This window comes from Papio anubis, chromosome 12 (genome assembly GCF_008728515.1).
Source record: "Papio anubis isolate 15944 chromosome 12, Panubis1.0, whole genome shotgun sequence".
Lineage (NCBI taxonomy): Eukaryota > Metazoa > Chordata > Mammalia > Primates > Cercopithecidae > Papio > Papio anubis.
In genome coordinates, this window is record NC_044987.1 from 83,286,861 (window position 1) to 83,308,989 (window position 22,129).

General features: G+C 36.6%; 1 non-coding gene across 1 annotated transcript; it reads left to right on the top strand.

Annotated features, from left to right (window-relative positions):
• Positions 1-215: 215 nt before the first annotated feature.
• On the top strand, positions 216-320 carry LOC116269849. The gene has a single exon (XR_004177668.1). It is a non-coding gene; the product is annotated as a U6 spliceosomal RNA (small nuclear RNA).
• Positions 321-22,129: the final 21,809 nt, after the last annotated feature.

Sequence of the window (22,129 nt, forward strand, 5' to 3'; positions counted from 1 at the left end):
AGTTGATGGATTTGAGATACAGTCTGAAAGTACAGAGGACAAGTCAAGTTGGTATCAAATTTGGAGTATGAGAGAAAGAGGAAAGTTCTGTAGTGGAGCTGGGGATCTCAAAATTGTATTATGCTATAGAACACTTTGTCAGTTTGATGAAGTATATTGTTTCTCAGAATATTAGTGAACAAATATAATATATAATATTAAAAAATGGCATTGATACTTGCTTCAGCAGGACATATACTAAAATTGGAATGATAGAGAGAAGATTAACATAGCCCTTGCACAATGATAACATGAAAATTCATGAAGCATTTTATATAAATAGCTTTATTTATTTATTTTTTTGAAACGGAGTCTCGCTCTGTCGCCCAGGCTGGAGTGCAGTAGTGCCATCTTGGCTCACTGCAAGCTCTGCCTCCCGGGTTCACGCCATTTTCCTGCCTCAGCCTCCTGAGTAGCTGGGACTACAGGTGCCTGCCACCATGCCCGGCTAATTTTTTGTATTTTTAGTAGAGATGGGGTTTCACCATGTTAGCCAGGATGGTCTCAATCTCCTAACCTCGTGATCTGCCTGCCTCACCCTCTCAAAGTGCTGGGATTACAGGCGTGAGCCACCATGCCCAGCTTATATAAATAGTTTTTAAAATCAAATATATTGAAATAAAGGTATGAAATATTTTAAATGATAAGATATAGCAGTAAGTATAATAATAACTGTAGTCATTTTAAAGTCATTAATATATAAAATATATTTTGAGGTTTCTACTGTAACAATCACATGTTATATGAACATTTCTCTGATTTCTGTTAGGAATAAAATCACAAGTGCTGCTAATGCAACTGTTGTTTTTTCTCTATAATGGTAGGAAATACTAATTATTAATTAGAGGTAAGTAAAATAAAGATATAACATGTTTTTATTCAAATCCATGGATCTCCCAATTTTTATTCAAGGACACTGTATTAAGAACCACTGCTCTGGAGTGACTTGTTTATATTAGAATGTTCATTCACATTCTGTGTGAAGTATATAAATTGTTTCTGAAATAGTTTTTACTGAAATCCTCAACCAGGAATAATCAATTAAGCAAGGTCCCCAATTCTATTTAGTATACGTTTTACTATGCTCTTTGATACAACTAAAACATACAAATTGTTTTCAAACTTCATTATTTTTACTCTGCTTCCTACAAAGACTTGTTTTTTTAAGTGTATGAGGGACATGAAACTGTACTGCTTAAATTAAGATCTGAATTGAAATCACTTGCCCGTGAGACACCTACAAAAAATCTTATTAGAAATCTAAATACATTACTAGTAATTACTATGATCTTTAATGTTATAGAAGTACATTCTATATTATTTTATGCTATAATAAATTTTTTTGTAAATTATATTTCTATTATTTTTCTTATACATACTTTTTTATTCATGAATTTTTCTAAGGCATTGAATTTATAATCCCTCAAGAGAGAAAACATAAATATTTGAGAGAGCACAGATTTTAATTGTCAAGTGATATTTGGATATGTTATAAATTACTAAAAATTGACTTTTATTGTTCTAAAAAGAATCTAAACGATCTAATTCTTTTTAGATTTTTGAATGATGTACCAGAAATAACTTGATGCTGTGATATACTAAAAATGCAATATGCTTTGTTACTTCATCCTTCAGCAATTCCCCACAATCTGTAGGCAATCTTGAATACTGAATCCCAGGAAATTTTCAGCTTGAGCTACTCAGACTCATTGTCAAGTGATTGCCAATTAGGAGAAAAATCTTGTAAATGTTGGCCTGAGAAGTTAAATGAAACTTCGTGAGGAATGTTCCAATTTAGATGTACACTCAACACCTGCTGCTTTTTTTCAAATAATTAACATCATTTTGGAGTTTCTATGAGCCTGCTCAATGGGCTGCAGGCAGATGTGTGGATCAGATGTCACCTAGCACAGCTGGAGCTGCCAAGTTAGCAGACACATTTTTTGTTCCATCTTCTTTCTTTGTCTGCACAGCTGTAATTTTTAGTACATTAGGTTATGGATCAGTTTTCATTTTGGTTGAAGGCTCATCAGATGTAGACAGATCATCATCATTTAATCCTGCGCTGATGTGAATTTTGTTCACATTCTCATAGGACTCTGTATTTACACATCTCAATAATAGGGCTCATGAGAAACAAATGCTTCCCAAATGAGGCAAATCTTTAACAATTTAAGACAATAGATGAAGATTTTTCATGAGTTTGCTGTACACATCTTTCAATTTTATTATTTTGAAATATTGCAAAATAAAATGTTTGGATAAACCATTAAAAGGCTTTAGTAGGCCAAGCATGGTGGCTTATGACTATAATCTCAGCACTTTGGGAGGCCAAGGCGAATGGAATACCTGAGGTCAGGAGTTTGAGACCAGCCTGGCCAACATGGTGAAACCCCATCTCTACTAAAAATACAAAAATATTGGCTGGACATGGTGGCATATGCCTGTAATCCCAGCTACTCGGGAGGCTGAGGCAGAACCTGGGAGGTGGAGGTTGCAGTGAGCCGAGATTGTGCCATTGCATTCCAGCCTAGGCAACAAGAACAAAACTCCATCTCAAAAAAAAGAAAAAAAAAGTAAAGCTTAATTTTCTTTTTTATTGCTAAAAGTCCTACCTATTTATACAAAAATTTGGGAGGAAGCATAGAGCCATGTTTAATGGAATGCTCCTTTTACATCTTCCACACTCACATAGTAATTTTATAATTTTTTTCAAAATTGCAAAATACAGTAACTTTATGGTCTACTTAACAATCTTTAATCTTCTCTTATGAGAAACAACATAGGCAAAAGTAGGTAGACACCAAAGGAAAGATATATATTAAAATATCATTCTTGTACAGGTGAAATGGGCTATCACCCAGAGTTCCCTGGAAAGCTAACTTTTAAATGTTAAGCATTTTCAAAACAATGATTCCAGATATTTGTTAGGTAATTTGGCTACTCCAGCATTTCATCTCATTTTAATTTTTTATTAACTTGCTCATTTCATTTTCAGAAAGCTTAGTCTAGATATTCAGTGAAACAGAACTTCATTAAACTCTCTACAATAGGCAGTAAGACAGTACACCAGTACACCAAGCCAAGGAATCAGAACACCGGAGTTTAATTTTTATGTCTGACATGATCTGTGTGACCCTGACAGAGTCTCTCAAACTATAGGTTTCTAATGGTAAAACAGGGAAGCTAGCAAAAATAATATCTATGTTTTGCCTTATTCTAAAGCAAAAATTAAAGAAAATTAATCTTTCTTTCCTATCATAAACTGACTTCCTCTGAAAATATTTATTCCAGCACATTTTGATTCCTAGTGTTTTTTATTTCAATCTGGATTAAAGATGCTTTCTGTCTGAAGCTGCTCTATTGCAACTATATTATAGGAATATATATTATATGTATGTACTGTGAATATAATTAATAACATAGAGCTATATATTTTCTAAACATTAAATTATAAATCTATGAATATATTTATCATTGATAATCTATTAAATATGATAAATCATATTATAATAAATATAAATATAAGTATATTAAATGTTAAATATGATGCTTATGTTCATATTTATATACAATAGATATAATTTGGACATATATTTTATGTGTTATAACTATATAATATTTGTAGGTTAATATATACAAATATGTATTATGTATTATACATTATATACGTATTTATGAGTGGAAGAATAGATCTTTTGTTTTCATTTAAGGTCATACATTTTGCAATATCTTCCAATAGTAAAATCCTTTCAGTTGTATTAGTATAATGCTCAATATTTCATGACATATTTTGTTAGCATTACATAAAATATGCAAATAATCTTTTTCTAGCTTTTTAAATATTAGGTATACTTTTGTCTCAGGTCCTTAGAACCAAAAAATCCTGTCTCAGTGAAGTCATTGAATATTATATTCAAAGAGAATATTTAACTGATAATCTTCCTTACTTATTAGATATTCTTAAAATTATCATTGACCATGTGCAGTGAACATTAAATATATAATATCTTAGAATTGAATCCAAAGCATATGGAGAGGCAATACATTGGATGTTTTGTGGCTTGTGTTCTGGAATTTAATAAAATATTAATAAGACATTTTATCAATATCAATTCATTTTCAATGAATACAGTAATTACAAATTTCGGTATTGAAGAAAACTGAAAAAGTACAATATATTCTAGTCATTTTTCCTTAGGAAAGCTGAATATGTATTTTTATTTTTGTACTTTTTTTTTTGGTAGTCAAAAATTTTACTTGCTTCTCCTGGAAGCAGCGCTGGGTTTGAAGTCAGAAACGTAGGAATACTGAAAACACTAATATTCACTTGGAGGCCAATCTTGCTTTGTTCAATTATGTTTGGAATAATTATACAGAACCCCAAATTCAAACTAGGGTACCCGATATGTAGTTGATGCCAGACGGTAACACACAGGTGCTTAGAGTTAGACAAAATTTTATTCTATTTGATCAAGCTGAGAAGGTGGAAAAACAAGATCTGTCAAATTATCTTTAAAAAAGAAAATGGGGAATTTTTATACAGCTAGAGAATAAAGGAGGGGGAATCTCAGGGAACCGAGGGGAAAGTCTGTTTCTTCAATCTCAGATAACACATTGAACAATCAGACTTCTGGGCATGAGCAGATGGTTGACTTCTGTAAAGACATTCATTCTTTCCGCAAATGTTTTTTATAACACTGAATTTATATCCTGCTGCTTGACAGAAAAACAGTCCATCAGCAGTTTATCAGTATATTGTGGGAACAAGGGATGTTGGACAAAAAGCGAGTGGTTAACATGTCAAAGTGGGCAAGGGCCTAATCAGAATTTTCATTATGTAAATGACTAATAATTCTGGGGTACTGAAATCTCAAGGGGCCTGGTTACAATAATATACTGTTTAATGTGAAAATATAATTTTCATAGTATGACATTGATAAGGCCTAACACTCAACATGAAGTGTACATAAACGTTTATTCTATGTAGTCATTTATCAGTTTAATTTCCATTATGTAACCAGATTCTTCATGCAATATCATTGCTTAAGTAGAGTTGTTTGGTCCCACAGCCTCCCTCAGATACCAAAATTCGAGGATATTCCTGTTCCTGATATACAATATGCCAGTATTTGCATATAACTTATGCACATCCTTCCGTGTACTTTAAATCATCTCTAGATTACTTGTAATAACTAATACTATGTAAATCCCGTGTAAATAGTTATCATATTGTATTGTTATGAAATAACGACAAGAAAAAGGTCTATATATGTTCAGTAGAGAGACAATTTATTATTTGAATATTTTTGATCCAGAGTTGATTGAATCCACAGATGTGGAATCCACAGATTTGGAGGGCCAACTTTATATTCTCTGTTGATAGAACTGTGTGAAGTTGTATATTTAAAATTAATCCTATGGTTATTTATGTATAAAAATTTATTGAGTAGACTTTGATCTTTTTTTCTCTCAGAAGAACAACATGTCATTATGTTTATTTTCTAGAAAAACTCTTTTTCTCTCCCTACCTGTTTAATATTTAAATGATTTATGTTACTCCCATTCTTTAATATATTTTAATAATAACTCATCAGTGGTAGTATAACTAAAGTATTTTTTCATCTTTGAATCTCCATAATTTATAAGTGTCTGCTACATGGCAGGTAATAATGTCTTAATAATAAATTTATATACTTATATGTATAGTCTGAAAAATATGGATGTAATTTTTCCCTCTAAAATTCATATATTGAAGTACTCTGTGACTGTATTTAGATATAGGGCTTTTGGGAGGAATTGAATTTAAATGAGGTCATAAGGACAAGGTCCTAATGCAGTAGGATTGATGTCCTTATGAAAAGAGGAAGAGAGAGAGGGAGATTTCCCTCACTCACTTTGTGTGGACGCAGTGTGAAGGCTGTCTGAAAACTGAAAGAAAGTCACCAGAAACAGACCATGTTGGCACCCTAACGTCAGACTTCCAGACTCCAGAACTGAAACAACAAATTCTATCATTTAAGTCACCCGGTCTATGGTATTTTATTTCGGCAGCCTGAGCTAACTATTTTGGTGAAATATATTTTATTATAAAGTTGTGAGTACTGATTGTGGAAATGATAAAAACATAAACATTGAAATAAGAGAAAAACATTCATGTCTTCTGTAACTCTCAATGACGAGCCACATGTTTGGCTATTGATTTCTGATCTGATCTTTTTTCTATGTGTACTTTTTTTTTTTTTTTTTAATTTTTGAGAATTAAAAAATAGCAACCTGCTATTGCCCAGGTTGGAGTGCAGTGGTGTGATTTCTGATCATTGCAACCTCTGCCTCCCAGGCTCAAGGAACTCTTGCAACTCAGCCTCTCAAATAGCTGGAACTAAAGGTGGATGCCACCACGCCTGGCTAATTCATATATATATATATATATGAATTATATATGAATATTTATATATTTATATTGTGGAGCCCAGGCTTCATCACATCTCCCAGGCTAGTCTAGAACTCTTGGACTCAAGCTATCCATCCACATTGGCCTCCAAAGTGCTGGGATTGTAGGTTTGAGCCACCACATCCAGGTCTATGTGAATTTTTAAGTTCTTGAGACAATACTACATATAAAATTTAGTATCCACATCTTTTTAACTTAATCTTAGGATAGAAACTTCTCCCTTATTTCAGCAAAGTCTTAATAAATAGTTTTAACTCATATTTTATCTTTAAAGAAAAAAATGTTTATAATGTTAACAAATGAATACTGTAAAGAATAAAGAGTTTAACTCATCTTTTTCTCCCCATTAAGTCTGCCTTATTTCTAGAGGTAACCATTCTAAGTAGTTTAAGCCTACCTCATTTCTAGAGGTAACCACCCTAACTAACTTCTTACACAATTTTTTCCCAAATTTTGTTTATTTTCTAGAAACAACCTTTAGCACACTTTGATCAAAACTAGATATATTCCCCTTAAATTTGCTTACTCATTTAAACATTATTCTTTCTTTTCTCTCTCCTTGTTTTCCTTGTGCTCTTCATTTTCCTTTTTTTTTTTTTTTTTGCTTCTAATTTTTTGTCATTTCCTAGAAGTACATTTACTTCTGTGTCATACATTTTTTTCCAAGAATCTGATTTAGTTGAAATTGTGATGTTTAAATTTCTTACCAGTAAAACTGATGCTGAAATGGTCATCACTGAATATGTATTTTTGGCTTTTTGATTGATATTATTTGTGACATACATTGCCAGGAGAGGAAGCGCTGGGTCAGTGGGTATGCACTATGTTTTAATTAGTGTTGCACAATTGTGTTCCCAAACTATTGCACAAATGTACACATCTGCCAAGCTGTTTTTCTTCAACTCTGACAGCACAGAGGAAATAAGAGTCTGCTCTTCGATAGATTATTTAATTGTATGTTTTACTTGCATGTCTTTAATTGAAGTAAATTAAATAGATGCTCATATATTTGTATCAACATTCATTTTCCTGTGGAATGGCGATTTTTTTTTTTTTTCATTTTTCCTTGCCCAATAGTCTAAATAGTTGTTTATAATATTAGTAATATTTTTGATACCAAGAAAAATTATCTTAAAAAAAAATTTATATTTATCTCTTTGTTTTTTAGTCTTTTTTAATATTTCCAAATATCTATATGGTTAAAAATTATCTTATACTTTTGATACTAGCAATTTTAATTACCTTTAGAGAAAGTATTTCTACCACAAAATTATTTTATTATGTTAAGCTTTTGTTTTTGTTGTATTTAATATATTAACACTACCGTAATCAATTTTGGTTTACATAAAAGAGAACTCCAACTTTATACATTATAGAAATGGCTAAAATATTCTGCAAGCATCTTTCACTGAATAATCCAGCACTTCCCCACTGTTGTGAGAGCATCTCTTTATCACATAGACAATTCCAACAAATGTGGGGTTTACATATTTTTTCTATCATATTTTGTTCAGGAATAATTGTCCACATATAAAATGGAATTTTAAAAACATTTTATTATTAAAAACTAGTTTCTTCTCTTTATTAACCAGATTATTTAAATGCTTTTATTCGAAATAGGAACAGCTCCAGTCTACAACTCCTCCAGCGCGAGTGACACAGAAGACCAGGGATTTCTGCATTTTCAACTGAGGTACTGGGTTCATCTCACTGGGGAGTGCCAGACGCATCGGGTAAGCTGGTCAGCTGCTGCAGCCCTACTCCTCAGCGCAGAAGGAAGCAGGGCGAGTGGCCACCATCTGGAAGCGCAAGGGGAAGTGGCCTTTCCTAGCCAGGGAACTCATGACACACAACACCTGAAAAATCGGGTAACTCCCACCCCCAATACTGCGCTTTAAGCAAACAGGCACACCAGGAGATCATATCCCACACCTGGCCGTGGAGGGTGCCACGCCTAATGAGCCTCCCTCATTAAGCGCACAGCAGTCTGTGATGAGTGCTGGGGAGGCTCACCATTGCTGAGGCTTAAGCAGGGTAAACAAAGCTGCTGGGAAGCTCCAACTGGGTGTGGGAGCTCTCACAGCAGCTCAAGGAAACCCGCCTGTCTCTGTAGACCCACCCTGTGTGGACAGGACAAGTAAACAATAACAAAAGCAGCAGACACCCTGCAGACACACAAACAACTCTGTCTGACAGCTTTGAAGAGAGCAGTGGATTCCCAACACGGAGGCTGAGAGATTCCGGAGGAAGGACAGACTGCCTGCTCAAGTGGGTCCCCGACTCCTGAGTAGCTCCAACTGGAGACATCCCCGGGCTAGGCAGCCCGATACCCCACACCTCACAGGGTGGAGTACACCCCTGAGGAAGCTTCCTCCAAAGCAAGAATCACACAGGTACACTCGCTGTTCAGCAATATTCCCATCTTCTGCAGCCTCTGGCTGCTGGATACCCAGGCAAACAGGGTCTGAGTGGACCTCAAGCAATCCCTAACAGACCTACAGCTGAGGTCCTGACTGTTAGAAGGAAAACTATCGGGAAACAGGAAAAAGACATACACCAAAAACCCCATCAGTACGCCACCATCATCAAAGACCGTGAGCATTGAAAACCACAAAAGATGGGGAAAAAAGCAGGGCAGAAAAGCTGGAAAATTCAAAATAAGAGCGATCTCCCCCGGGCAAAGGAGCCAGCCTCACTCCCTGTCTAAATCCAACAAAGCTGGATCTGAGAATGACTTTGATGAGATGAGAGAAGAAGGCTTCGAAACCAACAACTTCACAGCCAAAGCTGCCAATTACGTACCCAGCGCAAAGAAACTAAAAATCTTGAAAAAAAGTGGGTAAGAATTGAGTTCAGAGTAATTAATGCAAGAAGTCATAAACAAAATGGCGAGATGAAACCATGACGTGCTGAAATACGTGACAAATGCATAAGCTCAGCAACCACCGCATCAACTGGGAAGCTGGAAAGAGTATCAGCGATTGAGACCAAAATTTGAATGAAATGAAGCGAAGACAAACCAAAAAGAAAAAAGAAGAAAAAAGAAATGAACAAAAGCCTGCAAGAAGTATGATTATGTAAAAAGACCAAATCTACGTCTGACAGTGCCCGGCGCGGTAGGGGAATGGAACCAAGTTGGAAAACACTCTTCAGGATATCATCCAGGAGAACTCCCCCAACGAAAGCAGGGTGGTACCAACATTCAAATCCAGGGAATACAGAACGCCACAAAGATACTCCCTCTGAGAAGAGCAACTCCAAGATACATAATTCCCAGCTTCACCAAAGTTGAAATGAAGGAAAATCTTAAGGGCAGCCAGAGAGAAAGGTCGGGTTACCCAAAAGGAAGCCTATCAGACTAACAGCAGATTCCCAGTGAAACTCTACAAGCCAGAAGAGAGTGGGGCCAACATTCAACATTCTTAAAGAAAAGAATTTTTAAACCCAGAAATTCGCCATCCTCAGCCAAACTAAGTTTCATAAGTGAAGGTTTATAAAATCCTTTACAGATAAGCAAATGCTTAGAGATTTGTCACCACTAGGCCTGCCTTTACAAGAGACCTAGCCAGCACTAAACATGGAAAGGAACAACAGGTACCAGCCATTGCAAAAACATTACGCCAAAATGTAAAGACCATCGAGGCTAGGGAAGAAACTGCATCAACTAACGAGTTAAAATAAACAGTTAATATCATAATGGCAGGATCAAGTTCAGCCATAAACAACATTAACGAAATGTAAATGGACTAAATGTCTAATGAAAAGATACAGATTCTAAGCAAAAATGGATAAAGAGCTTCTCCACACCCATCAGTTCCTTCATTCAGAAGACCATCTCACATGCAAGAGACACACATAGCTCAAAATAAAGGGATAGAGTGAAAGACAACAGCTTTTTCCTGGAGATCAAAAAAAAAGCAGGGGGTTGCAAAACACTAGTCTCTGATAAAATAGACTTAAAACCATCAAAAGATCAAAAGCAGAATAAAGAAGGCCATTACATGGTGGTAAAGGGATCAATCAACAGGAAGAGCTAACTATCCTAAATATATATGCACCCAAATGCTGTGGTGCCACCCAGATTCATAAAGCAAGTCCTTAGAGACTTACAAAGAGACCTAGACTCTGCCGCCAATAATAATGGGAGACTTCAACACTCCACCGTCAACATTGTGGACAGACTCAACGAGACAGAAAGCTAACAAGGATATCCAGGAATTGAACTCATCATCTCTGCAGCAAGCACCTTTAATAGACATCTATGAACTCACCAATTCCAAAATCAAGAATATACATTCTTTCAGCACCACATCGTACTTACTCCAAAATTGACCACCCAATTGGAAAGTAAGCACTCCTCAGCAAAGAACAGAAATTATAACAAACTGTCTCTCAGACCACAGTGCAATCAAACGAACTCAGGACTAAGAAAACCAATCCGCTCAACTACATGGAAACTTAAAACAACTCGCTCCCCTGAACGACTACTGGGTATACAAACGAAATGAAGGCAGAAATAAAGATGTTCTCGGAAACCAATGAGAACAAAGATACAACATACCAGAATCTCTGGGACACATTTAAAGCCGTGTGTAGAGGGAAATTTATAGTACTAAATGACCACAAGAGAAAGCAGGAAATATCTAAAATTGACACTCTTAACATCGCAAATTATAAAAAAGAACTAGAGAAGCAAGAGCAAACATTGACCAAAAGCTAGCAGAAGGCAAGAAATAACTAAGATAAGAGCAGAACTGAAGGAGATAGAGACAATACAAAACCCCAAAAAATCAATGAATCCAGGAGTTGGTTTTTTGAAAAGATCACCAAAAAAATTGACAGATCGCCAGCAAGACTAATAAAGAAGAAAAAGAGAGAAGAACAAACACTAAATAAAAAATGATAAAGGGGATATCACTCACCGACCCACAGAAATACAAACTACCATCAGAGAATACTATAAACACCTCTATGCAAATAAACTGGAAAATCTAGAAGAAATGGATAATTTCCTGACACTTACACTCCCAAGACCAGAAGAAGTTGAACTCCTGAATAGACAAATAGCAGGCTCTGAAATTGAGGCAATAATTCATAGCCTACCAACCAAAAAAGCCCCAGGACCCTCTGCATGACCGCGCTGAATTTCACCAGAGGTACAAGGGGAGCTGCTATCTCTTCTGAAACTATTCCAATCAATAGAAAAAGAGGGAAATCCTCCCTCATCATTTTATGAGGCCAACATCATCCTGATACCAAAGCCTGGCAGAGACAATAGAAAAAGAGAGAATTTTTAGACCAATATCCCCGATGAACATCGATGCAAAAATCCTCAATAAAAATACTGGCAAACCAGATTCAGCAACACACAAAAAAAGCTTATCCACCATGATCATGGGCTTCATCCTGGGATTTGCTGGGCTGGTCTGTAACATTCGCAGATCAATAAACATAATCCAGCATATAAACAGAACCAAAGACAAGAACCACATGATTATCTCAATAGATGCAGAAAAGCTTTTGACAAAATTCAACAGCCCTCATAAAACGTTTCAATAAATTCGGTATTGATGGAACATACCCTCAAAAATAATAAGAGCTATTTATGACAAACCCACAACCAATATCATACTGAATGGGCAAAAACTGGTAAAAATTCCCCTTTGAAAAACTGGCACAAGACAGGGATGCTCTCTCTCACCACTCCTATTCAACATAGTGTTGGAAGTTCTGGCTAGGGCAATTAGGGCAAGAGAAAAAGAAATCAAGGGTATTCAGTTAGGAAAAGAAGAAGTCGTGTAAATCGTCCCCTGCTCTGTATATGACATGACTGTATAGCTTGTAAAAAAAAACCCTACCGTGTCTCAGCCCAAAAATCTCCTTAAGCTAACTTCAAAAGTCTCTGGTGATACAAAAATTAATGCAAAATCACAAGCATTCTATATACCAGTAATAGACAAACAGAGAGGCCAAATCATGAATGAACTTCCATTCATAATTGCTTCAAAGAGAATGCAAAACATCTTAGAATCCACCTACAAGGGGATGTAAAGAACCTCTGCTGACAACTACAAACCACTGCTCAGTGAAATAAAAGAGGACACAAACAAATGGAAGAACATTACGCTCATGGATAGGAAGAATCAGTATCGTGAAAATGGCCATCGCCCAAGGTTATTTATAGATTCAATGCCATCCCCATGAAGTTACCAATGAGTTTCTTCACAAAATGGGAAAACTGCTTTGAAAGTTCATATGGAAACCAAAAAAGAGCCCGCATCTCCAAGACAATCCTAAGTCAAAAGAACAAAGCTGAGGCATTACGCTACCTGACTTCACATATTACAAGGCTACAGTAACCAGTAACAGCATGGTACTGGTACCAAAACAGAGATATAGCCCAATGGAACAGAAATGCAGTCCTCAGAAATAATACCAATACTACCTACAGCCATCTTGATCTCTGACAAACCTAGAGAAACAAGAAATGGGGAAAAGGATTCCCTATTTAATAAATGGTGCTGGGAAATGCACAGCCATAAGTAGAAAAGCTGAAACTGGATCCTTTCCTTTACTCCTTATAATGAAAATTAATTCAAGATGGATTAGAGACTTAAATGTTAGACCTAAACCATAAAAATCCTAGAGGAAAACCTAGGTAAAAATTATTCAGGACATAGCATGTAAAGCAAAGACTTCATGTCTAAAACACCAAAAAGCAACGGCAGCAAAAGCCAAAATTGACAAATGGACCAACAACTTAAAGAGCTTCTGCACAGCAAAAGAAACTACCATCAGAGTGAACAGGCAACCTACAGAAATGGGAGAAAATTCTTGCAATCTACTCATCCCGACAAAGGGCCAATATCCAGAACCTACAAAGAACTCAAACAAATTTACAAGAAAAAACAAACAACCCCCATCAAAAGTGGGCAAAGGATATGAACAGACATTAAAAGAAGATATCTCATACAGCCAACAGACATGAAAAATGCTCATCATCACTGGCCATCAGGAGGAAACGCAAATCAAAACTAATAATGAGATACCATCTCACGCACCAGTTAGAATGGCAATCATTAAAAAAGTCAGGAAACAACAGGTGCTTGAGAGGATGTGGAGAAAACAGAACACTTTTATTAATTGTTGGTGGATTGTAAACTGTTCAACCATTATGGAAAACAGTATGGCGATTCTCAAGGACTTTAGAACTAGATGTTCCATATGACCCAGCCATCCCATTACCGGATATATATACCCAAAGGGATTCTAAATCATGCTATAGTACGCTACTGGCGTTTATTGCAGCACTATTCACACAATAAAGCAAAGACTTCGGAATCAACCCAAACGTCCATCAGTGACAGATTGGATTAAGAAAATGCGGGCGCCATTAGCGCCACCATGGAATACTATGCAGCCATAAAAAGGATGAGTTTGTGTCCTTGCAGGGACATGGATGCAGCTGGAAACCACTACCAGCAAACTGTCACAAGAACAGAAAACCAAACACCGCATAAAGCCTACCATAGGTGGGAACTGAACAGAGATCACTTGACTCAGAAGTGCAGCCTATCACACACCGGGCCTATCATGGGGAGGGGGAGGGGGGAGGTATTGCATTGGGAGTTATACCTGATGTAAATGACGAGTTGATGGGTGCTGACGAGTTGATGGGTGCAGCACACCAACATGGCACAAGTATACATATGTAACAAACCTGCACGTTATGCACATGTACCCTAGAACTTAAAGTATAATAATAATAAATAAATCAAAAAATAAATAAATAAATGCTTTTTTTCAGACTTATTGTAAAAATAATTTTCATTCTGCTGATAATTTGCTTAAAATTTTCCTGAATTAATAAATGTATTTAAGTAATTGAAATACCATAGAGATTCTACCTATACAAGAAAACAAGAAGAAGTCCTATCCAGAGAAATCAGTGAAAAAGAAGAAATAAAAGGCAACAAAATAAAAAAAATAAGTCACACTATTTCTCCTCACTGCCAATATGATTGTATACATAGAGAACCCTAAAGCAAACTTACCTAACATGTGGCCCAGGAGGGCTTTGAATGTGTCCCAACACAAATTTGTAAACTTTCCTAAACCTTGTGAGGTATTTTTTGCAATTTCTTTTTAGCTCATCAGTTCTTGTTAGTGTTAGTATATTTTATGTGTGGCCCAAGACAATTCTTTTTCCAGTGTGGCCCAAAGAAGTCAAAAGATTGGACCCACATGTCCTAAAGACCCTGTCAAAAAGCTTCTGAAACTGAGAATTGGCATAAATAAAGTTTCAGGATACAAAATCAATGTACAAAAATGAGTAGTATTTCCATACACCAATAACATTTAAGCCGGGAGCCAAATAAGGGACACAATACCATTTACAAAAGCCTCAAACAAATAGGAATACAAACAAAAAGCAGCAGAAACCTCTGCAGATGTAAATGTCCCAGTCTGACAACTTTGAAGAGAGCAGTGGTTCTCCCAGCACAGAGGCTAAGATCTGAGAATGGACAGACCACCTGCTCAAGTGGGTCCCTGACCCCTGAGTAGCTTAACTGGGAGACATCCCCCACTAAGTGCTAATTGACACCTCACACCTCACATGGCTGGGTACACCCCTGAGACGAAGCTTCCAGACGAAGCAAGAATCAGACAGCAACACTCGCTGTTCAAAAATATTCTATCTTCTGCAGCCTCCGCTGCTGATACCCAGGCAAACAGCATCTGGAGTGTACCTCAAGCCAACTCCAAAAGACCTGCAGCTGAGGGTCCTGACTGTTAGAAGGAAAACTAACAAACAGAAAGGACAACCACACCAAAACCCCATCAGTACATCACTATCATCAAAAACCAAAGGTAGATAAAACCACAAAGATGGGGAGAAACCAGAGCAGAAAAGCTGAAAATTCTAAAAATCAGAGCACATCTTCCCTTCTAAAGCAACACAGCTCATAGCGAGCAACAGAACAAAGCTGGATGGAGAATGACTTTGACGAGTTGAGAAAAGAAGGCTGCAGTCGATCAAACTTCTCGGAGCTAAAGGAGGAACTACGTACCCAGCAAAAAGAAACTAAAAACCTTGAAAAAAGAATCGATGAATGGATAACTAGAATAATCAATGCAGAGAAGACCTTAAAAGAACTGATAGAGATGAAAACCATGACAGGAGAACTACATGAGAAATACACAAGCTTCAGTAACCAACTTGATCAACTGGAAGAAAGAGTATCAGCGATTGAAGATCAAATGAATGAAATGAAGCAAGAAGAGAAGTGTAGAGAAAAAAGAGTAAAAAGAAATGAACAAAACCTCCAAGAAATATGGGATTATGTGAAAAGACCAAATCTATATCTGATTGGTAAGCCTGAAAGTGACAGGGAAAATGGAACCAAGTTGGAAAACACTCTTCAGGATATCATCCAGGAGAACTTCCCCAACCTAGTAAGGCAGGTTAACATTCAAATTCAGGACATACAGAGAATGCCACAAAGATACTCCTTGAGAAAAGCACCTCCAAGACACATAATTGTCAGATTCACCAAAGTTGAAATGAAGGAAAAAATGTTAAGAGCAGCCAGAGAGAAAGGTCGGGTTATCCACAAAGGGAAGCGCATCAGACTAACAGCAGATCTCTTGGCAGAAACTCTCCAAGCCAGAAGAGAGTGAGGACCAATATTCAACATTTTTAAATAAAAGAATTTTCAACCCAGAATTTCATATCCAGCCAAACCAACTTTCATAAGTGAAGGAGAAATAAAATCCTTTACAGACAAGCAAATGCTGAGAGATTTTGTCACCACCAGACCTGCCCTACAAGGGATCCTGAAGGAAGCACTGAACATAGAAAGGAACAACCGGTACCAGTCATTGCAAAAACATGCCAAAATGTAAAGTCCATGGATGCTAGAAGAAACTGCATCAATTAATGAGCAAAATAACCAGCTAACATCATAATGACAGGATCAAGTGCACAAATAACAATATTAACCTTAAATGTAAATGGATTAAATGGTCCAATTAAAAGACATAACTGGCAAATTGGATAAAGAGTCAAGACCCATCAGTTTGCTGTATTCAGGAGAACCATCTCACATACAGAGACACACATAGGCTCAAAATAAAGGAATGGAGGAAGATCTACCAAGCAAATGGAAAACAAAAAAAAGCAGGAGTTGCAATCCTAGTCTCTGATAAAACAGACTTTAAACCATCAAAGATCAAAAGAGACAAAGAAGGCCATTACATAATGGTAAAGAGATCAATTCATCAGGAAGAGCTAACTATGTTAAATATATATGCACCCAACACAGGAGCACCCAGATTCATAAAGCAAGTCCTTAGAGACTTACAAAGAGATTTAGACTCACATACAATAATAATGGGAGACTTTAACACCCCACTGTCAACATTAGACAGATCAACGAGACAGAAAGTTAACAAGGATATCAAGGAATTGAGCTCAACTCTGCACCAAGTGGACCTAATAGACATCTACAGAACTCTCCATCCCAAATTAACAGAATATACATTCTTCTCAGCACCACATCACACTTATTCCAAAATTGACTACATAGTTGGAAGTGAAGCACTCCTCAGCAAATGTAAAAGAACAGAAATTATAACAAATTGTCTTTCAGATCACAGTGCAATCATAGTAGAACTCAGGAATAAGAAACTCAATTAAAACCGCTCAACTACATGGAAATTGAACAACCTGCTCCTGAATGACTACTGGGTACATAACAAAAGGAAGGCAGAAATAAAGATGCTCTTTGAAACAAATGAGAACAATGATACAACATACCAGAATCTCTGGGACACATTTAAAGCAGCGTGTAGAGGGCAATTTATAGGACTAAATGCCCACAAGAGAAAGCAGGAAAGATCTAAAATTGACACCCTAACATCACAATTAAAAGAACTACAGAAGCAAGAGCAAACACATTCAAAAGCTAGCAGAAGGCAAGAAATAACTAAGATCAGAGCAGAACTGAAGGAGTTAGAGACACAAAAAACCCTTCAAAAAATCAATGAATCCAGGAGCTGGTTTTTTGAAAAGATTAACAGAATTGATGGACCACTAGCAAGACTAATAAAGAAGAAAAGAGAGAAGAATCAAATAGACGCAATAAAAAAATGATAAAGGGGATATCACCGCCGACCCCACAGAAATACAAACTACCATCAGAGAATACTATAAACCCCTCTACACAAATAAACTAGAAAACCTAGAAGAAATGGATAATTTCCTGGACACTTACACTCTCCCAAGACTAAACCAGGAAGAAATTGAATCCCTGAATAGACAAATAGCAGACTCTGAAATTGAGGCAATAATTAATAGCCTATCAATGAAAAAAAGTCCAGGATCAGAAGGATTCACAGCTGAATTATACCAGAGGTATAAGGAGGAGCTGGTACCATTCCTTCTGAAATTATTCCAATCAATAGAAAAAGAGGGAATCCTCCCTCACTCATTTTATGAGGCCAACATCATCCTGATACCAAAGCCTGGCAGAGACAAAACACAAAAAGAGAATTTTAGACCAATATCCCTGATGAACATCAGTGCAAAAATCCTCAATAAAATACTGGCAAATCGAATCCAGCAGCACATCAAAAAGCTTATCCACCATGACCAAGTGGGCTTCATCCCTGGGATGCAAGGCTGGTTCAACATAAGCAAATCAATAAACGTAACTCAGCATATAAACAGAACCAAAGACAAAAACCATATGATTATCCCAATAGATGCTGAAAAGGCCTTTGACAAAATTCAACAGCCCTTCATGCTAAAAACTCTTAATAAATTTGGTATTGATGGAATGTATCTCAAAATAATAAGAGCTATTCATGACAAACCAACAGCCAATATCATACTGAACGAGCAAAAACTGGAAGCATTCCCTTTGAAACCTGGCACAAGACAGGGATGCCCTCTCTCACCACTCCTATTCAACATATTGTTGCAAGTTCTGGCTAGGACAATCAGGCAAGAGAAAGAAATCAAGGGTATTCAGTTAGGAGAAGAAGTAGTCAAATTGTCCCTGTTTGCAAATGACATGATTGTATATTTAGAAAACCCCATTGTCTCAGCCCAAAATCTCCTTAAGCTGATAAGCAACTTCAGCAAAGTCTCAGGATACAAAATTAATGTGCAAAAATCACAAGCATTCTTATATACCAGTAACAGACAAACAGCCAAATCATAAATGAACTTCCATTCACAATAGCTTCAAAGAGAATAAAATACCTAGGAATCCAATTTACAAGGGATGGAAAGGACCTCTTCAAGGAGAACTACAAACCACTGCTCAGTGAAATAAAAGAGGACACAAACAAATGGAAGAACATACCATGCTCATGGATAGGAAGAATCAATATTGTGAAAATGGCCATACTGCCCAAGGTAATTTATAGATTCAATTCCATCCCCATTAAGCTACCAATGACTTTCTTCACAGAATTGGAAAAAACTGCTTTAAAGTTCATATGGAACCAAAAAAGACCACGCATTGCCAAGACAATCCAAAGCTGGAGGCATCATGCTACCTGACTTCAAACTATACTGCAAGGCTACAGTAACCAAAACAGCATGGTACTGGTACCAAAACAGAGATATAGCCCAATGGAACAGAACAGAGTCCTCAGAAATAATATCACACATCTACAGCCATCTGATCTTTGACAAACCTGACAAAAACAAGAAATGGGGAAAGGATTCCCTGTTTAATAAATGGTGCTGGGAAAATTGGCTAGCCATAAGTAGAAAGCTGAAACTGGATCCTTTCCTTACTCCTTATATGAAAATTAATTCAAGATGGATTAGAGACTTAAATGTTAGACCTAAAACCATAAAAACCCTAGAAGAAAACCTAAGTAATACCATTCAGGACATAGGCATGGGCAAGGACTTCATGTCTAAAACACCAAAAGCAACAGCAACAAAAGCCAAAATTGACAAATGGGATCTAATTAAACTAAAGAGCTTCTGCACAGCAAAAGAAACTACCATCAGAGTGAACAGGCAACCTACAGAATGGGAGAAAATTTTTGCAATCTACTCATCTGACAAAGGGCTAGTATCCAGGACCTACAAAGAACTCAAACAAATGTACAAGAAAAAAAACAACCCCATCAAAAAGTGGGCAAAAGATATGAACAGACACTTCTCAAAAGACATGCATACAGCCAACAGACACATGAAAAAATGCTCATCGTCACTCGCCATCAGAGAAATGCAAATCAAAAGCACAATGAGATACCATCTCACACCAGTTAAAATGGCAATCATTAAAAAATCAGAAAACAACTGGTGCTGGAGACGATGTGGAGAAATAGGAATACTTTTACACTGTTGGTGGGACTCTAAACTAGTTCGACCATTGTGGACGACAGTGTGGTGATTCCTCAAGGATCTAGAACTAGAAATACCATTTGACCCAGCCATCCCATTACTGGGGATACACCCAAGAATTATAAATCATGCTGCTATAAAGACACATGCACACATATGTTTATTGCAGCACTATTCACAATAGCAAAGACTTGGAACCAACCCAAATGTCCATCAGTGACAGACTGGATTAAGAAAATGTGGCACATATACACCATGGAATACTATGCAGCCATAAAAAAGGATGAGTTTGTGTCCTTTGTAGGGACAGGATGCAGCTGGAAACCATCATTCTCAGCAAACTATTGCAAGAACAGAAAACCAAACACTGCATGTTCTCACTCATAGGTGGGAACTGAACAGTGAGATCACCTGGACACCGGAAGGGGAACATCACACACTGGGGCCTATCATGGGGAGGGGGGAGGGGAGAGGATAGCATTAGGAGATATACCTAATGTAAATGACGAGTTAATGGGTGCAGCACACCAACATGGCATATGCATACATATGTAACAAACCTGCACATTGTGTACATGTACCCTAGAACTTAAAGTATGATAATAATAATAAAAAAGAAACAATTACAATTCTGTAACATGTAGTTGTAAGAAATAATAGATATCAGGTATCCTTTACCTAGTTCCTCCAAAGGTAATATTTATAAAACTATAATACAGTATCACAACCAGGATATTGACATTGATAGTCAAGGTACAGAACATTTTTATCATCACTAGGTTCCCTCAAAACTCCTGACATTCACTAACCTGTTCTCCATTTCTATAATTTTATTACTTCAAGAATGTTATATAAATGAGATCATACAGTCCGTTAAAAAAAAAAAAAAAAGGAAATGTGTCACATATATACCATGGAATACTATGCAGCCATAAAAAATAATGAGTTCATGTCCTTTGCAGGGACATGGATGAAGCTGGAAACCATCATTCTCAGCAAACTAACAGATGTACAGAAAACCAAACACTGCATGTTCTCACTCATAAGTGGGATTTGAACAATGAGAACTCATGGACACAGGGAGGGGAACATCACACACCAGGGCCTGTTTGGAGGTAGGGGACAAGGGGAGGCAGAGCATTAGGACAAATACCTAATGCATGGGCTTAAAACCTAGATGATGGGTTGATGGGTGCAGCCAACCACCATGGCCCATGTATACCTATGTAACAAACCTGTACATTCCACACATGTACTCCAGAACTTAAAGAATAATAATAATAAAAAAGAATTAGAGTTAAAAAAATAGGAATACATCTAAACAAAGAGGTGAAAGTTCTCTACAAGGAGAATTGCAAAACACAGTTGAAAGAAATTAGAGATGAGACAAACAAATAGAAAAACACTTCCATGGAAGAATCAATATCATTACAATAGCCATACTGCCCATAGCCATCTACAGATTCAACACTATTCCTTCAAACTACCAATATAATTTTTCATAGAATTAGAAAAATATATTCTAAAGTTCATATGGTACTGAAAAATAGCCCAAGTATCCACCAAGATCCTAAGCAAAAACAAAAAATCTGCAGGCATCACACTACCCAACTTCAATCTTACTGTAAGGCTACAGTAACAAAAGCAGCCTGAAACTTAGACACATAAACCAATGGAGCAGAATGAAGAACTTAGAAACAAAGCTGAACCATCTGATCTTCAACCAAATCAGCAAAAATAAGCAATGGGCAAAGGACTCCCTATGCAATAAATTGTGCTGAGATAACTGGCTAACCATATGCAGAAGAATGAAATTGGACCCCTGTATTTCACCCTATAAGACAAGTAACCCAAAATGGATTAAAGACTTAAACATAAGTCCTCATGCTATACAAGTCCTAGAAGAAAACCTTGGAAATACATTTCTCATTATCAGCATTAGCAAATAATTTACGGCTAAGTCCCCAAAAGCAATTGCAACAAAAACAAACATTGACAAGTGAAACCTAAACAATCTAAACAGCTTCTGCACAGCAGAAAAAAATTATTCAAAGAGTAAACAGATAGCCTACAGTATGGGAGAAAATATTCATAAACTGCATCTGACAAAAGCCTAATATTCAGAATCTACAAGGAAGTTAAGAAAATGGACAAGAAAAAAAACTCCAATTAAGTAATGCGCAAAGGACATAAACAGACACTTCTCAACAGAAAACACACATGTGGCCAACAAACATATCAAAAAATGCTCAACAAACTAATCA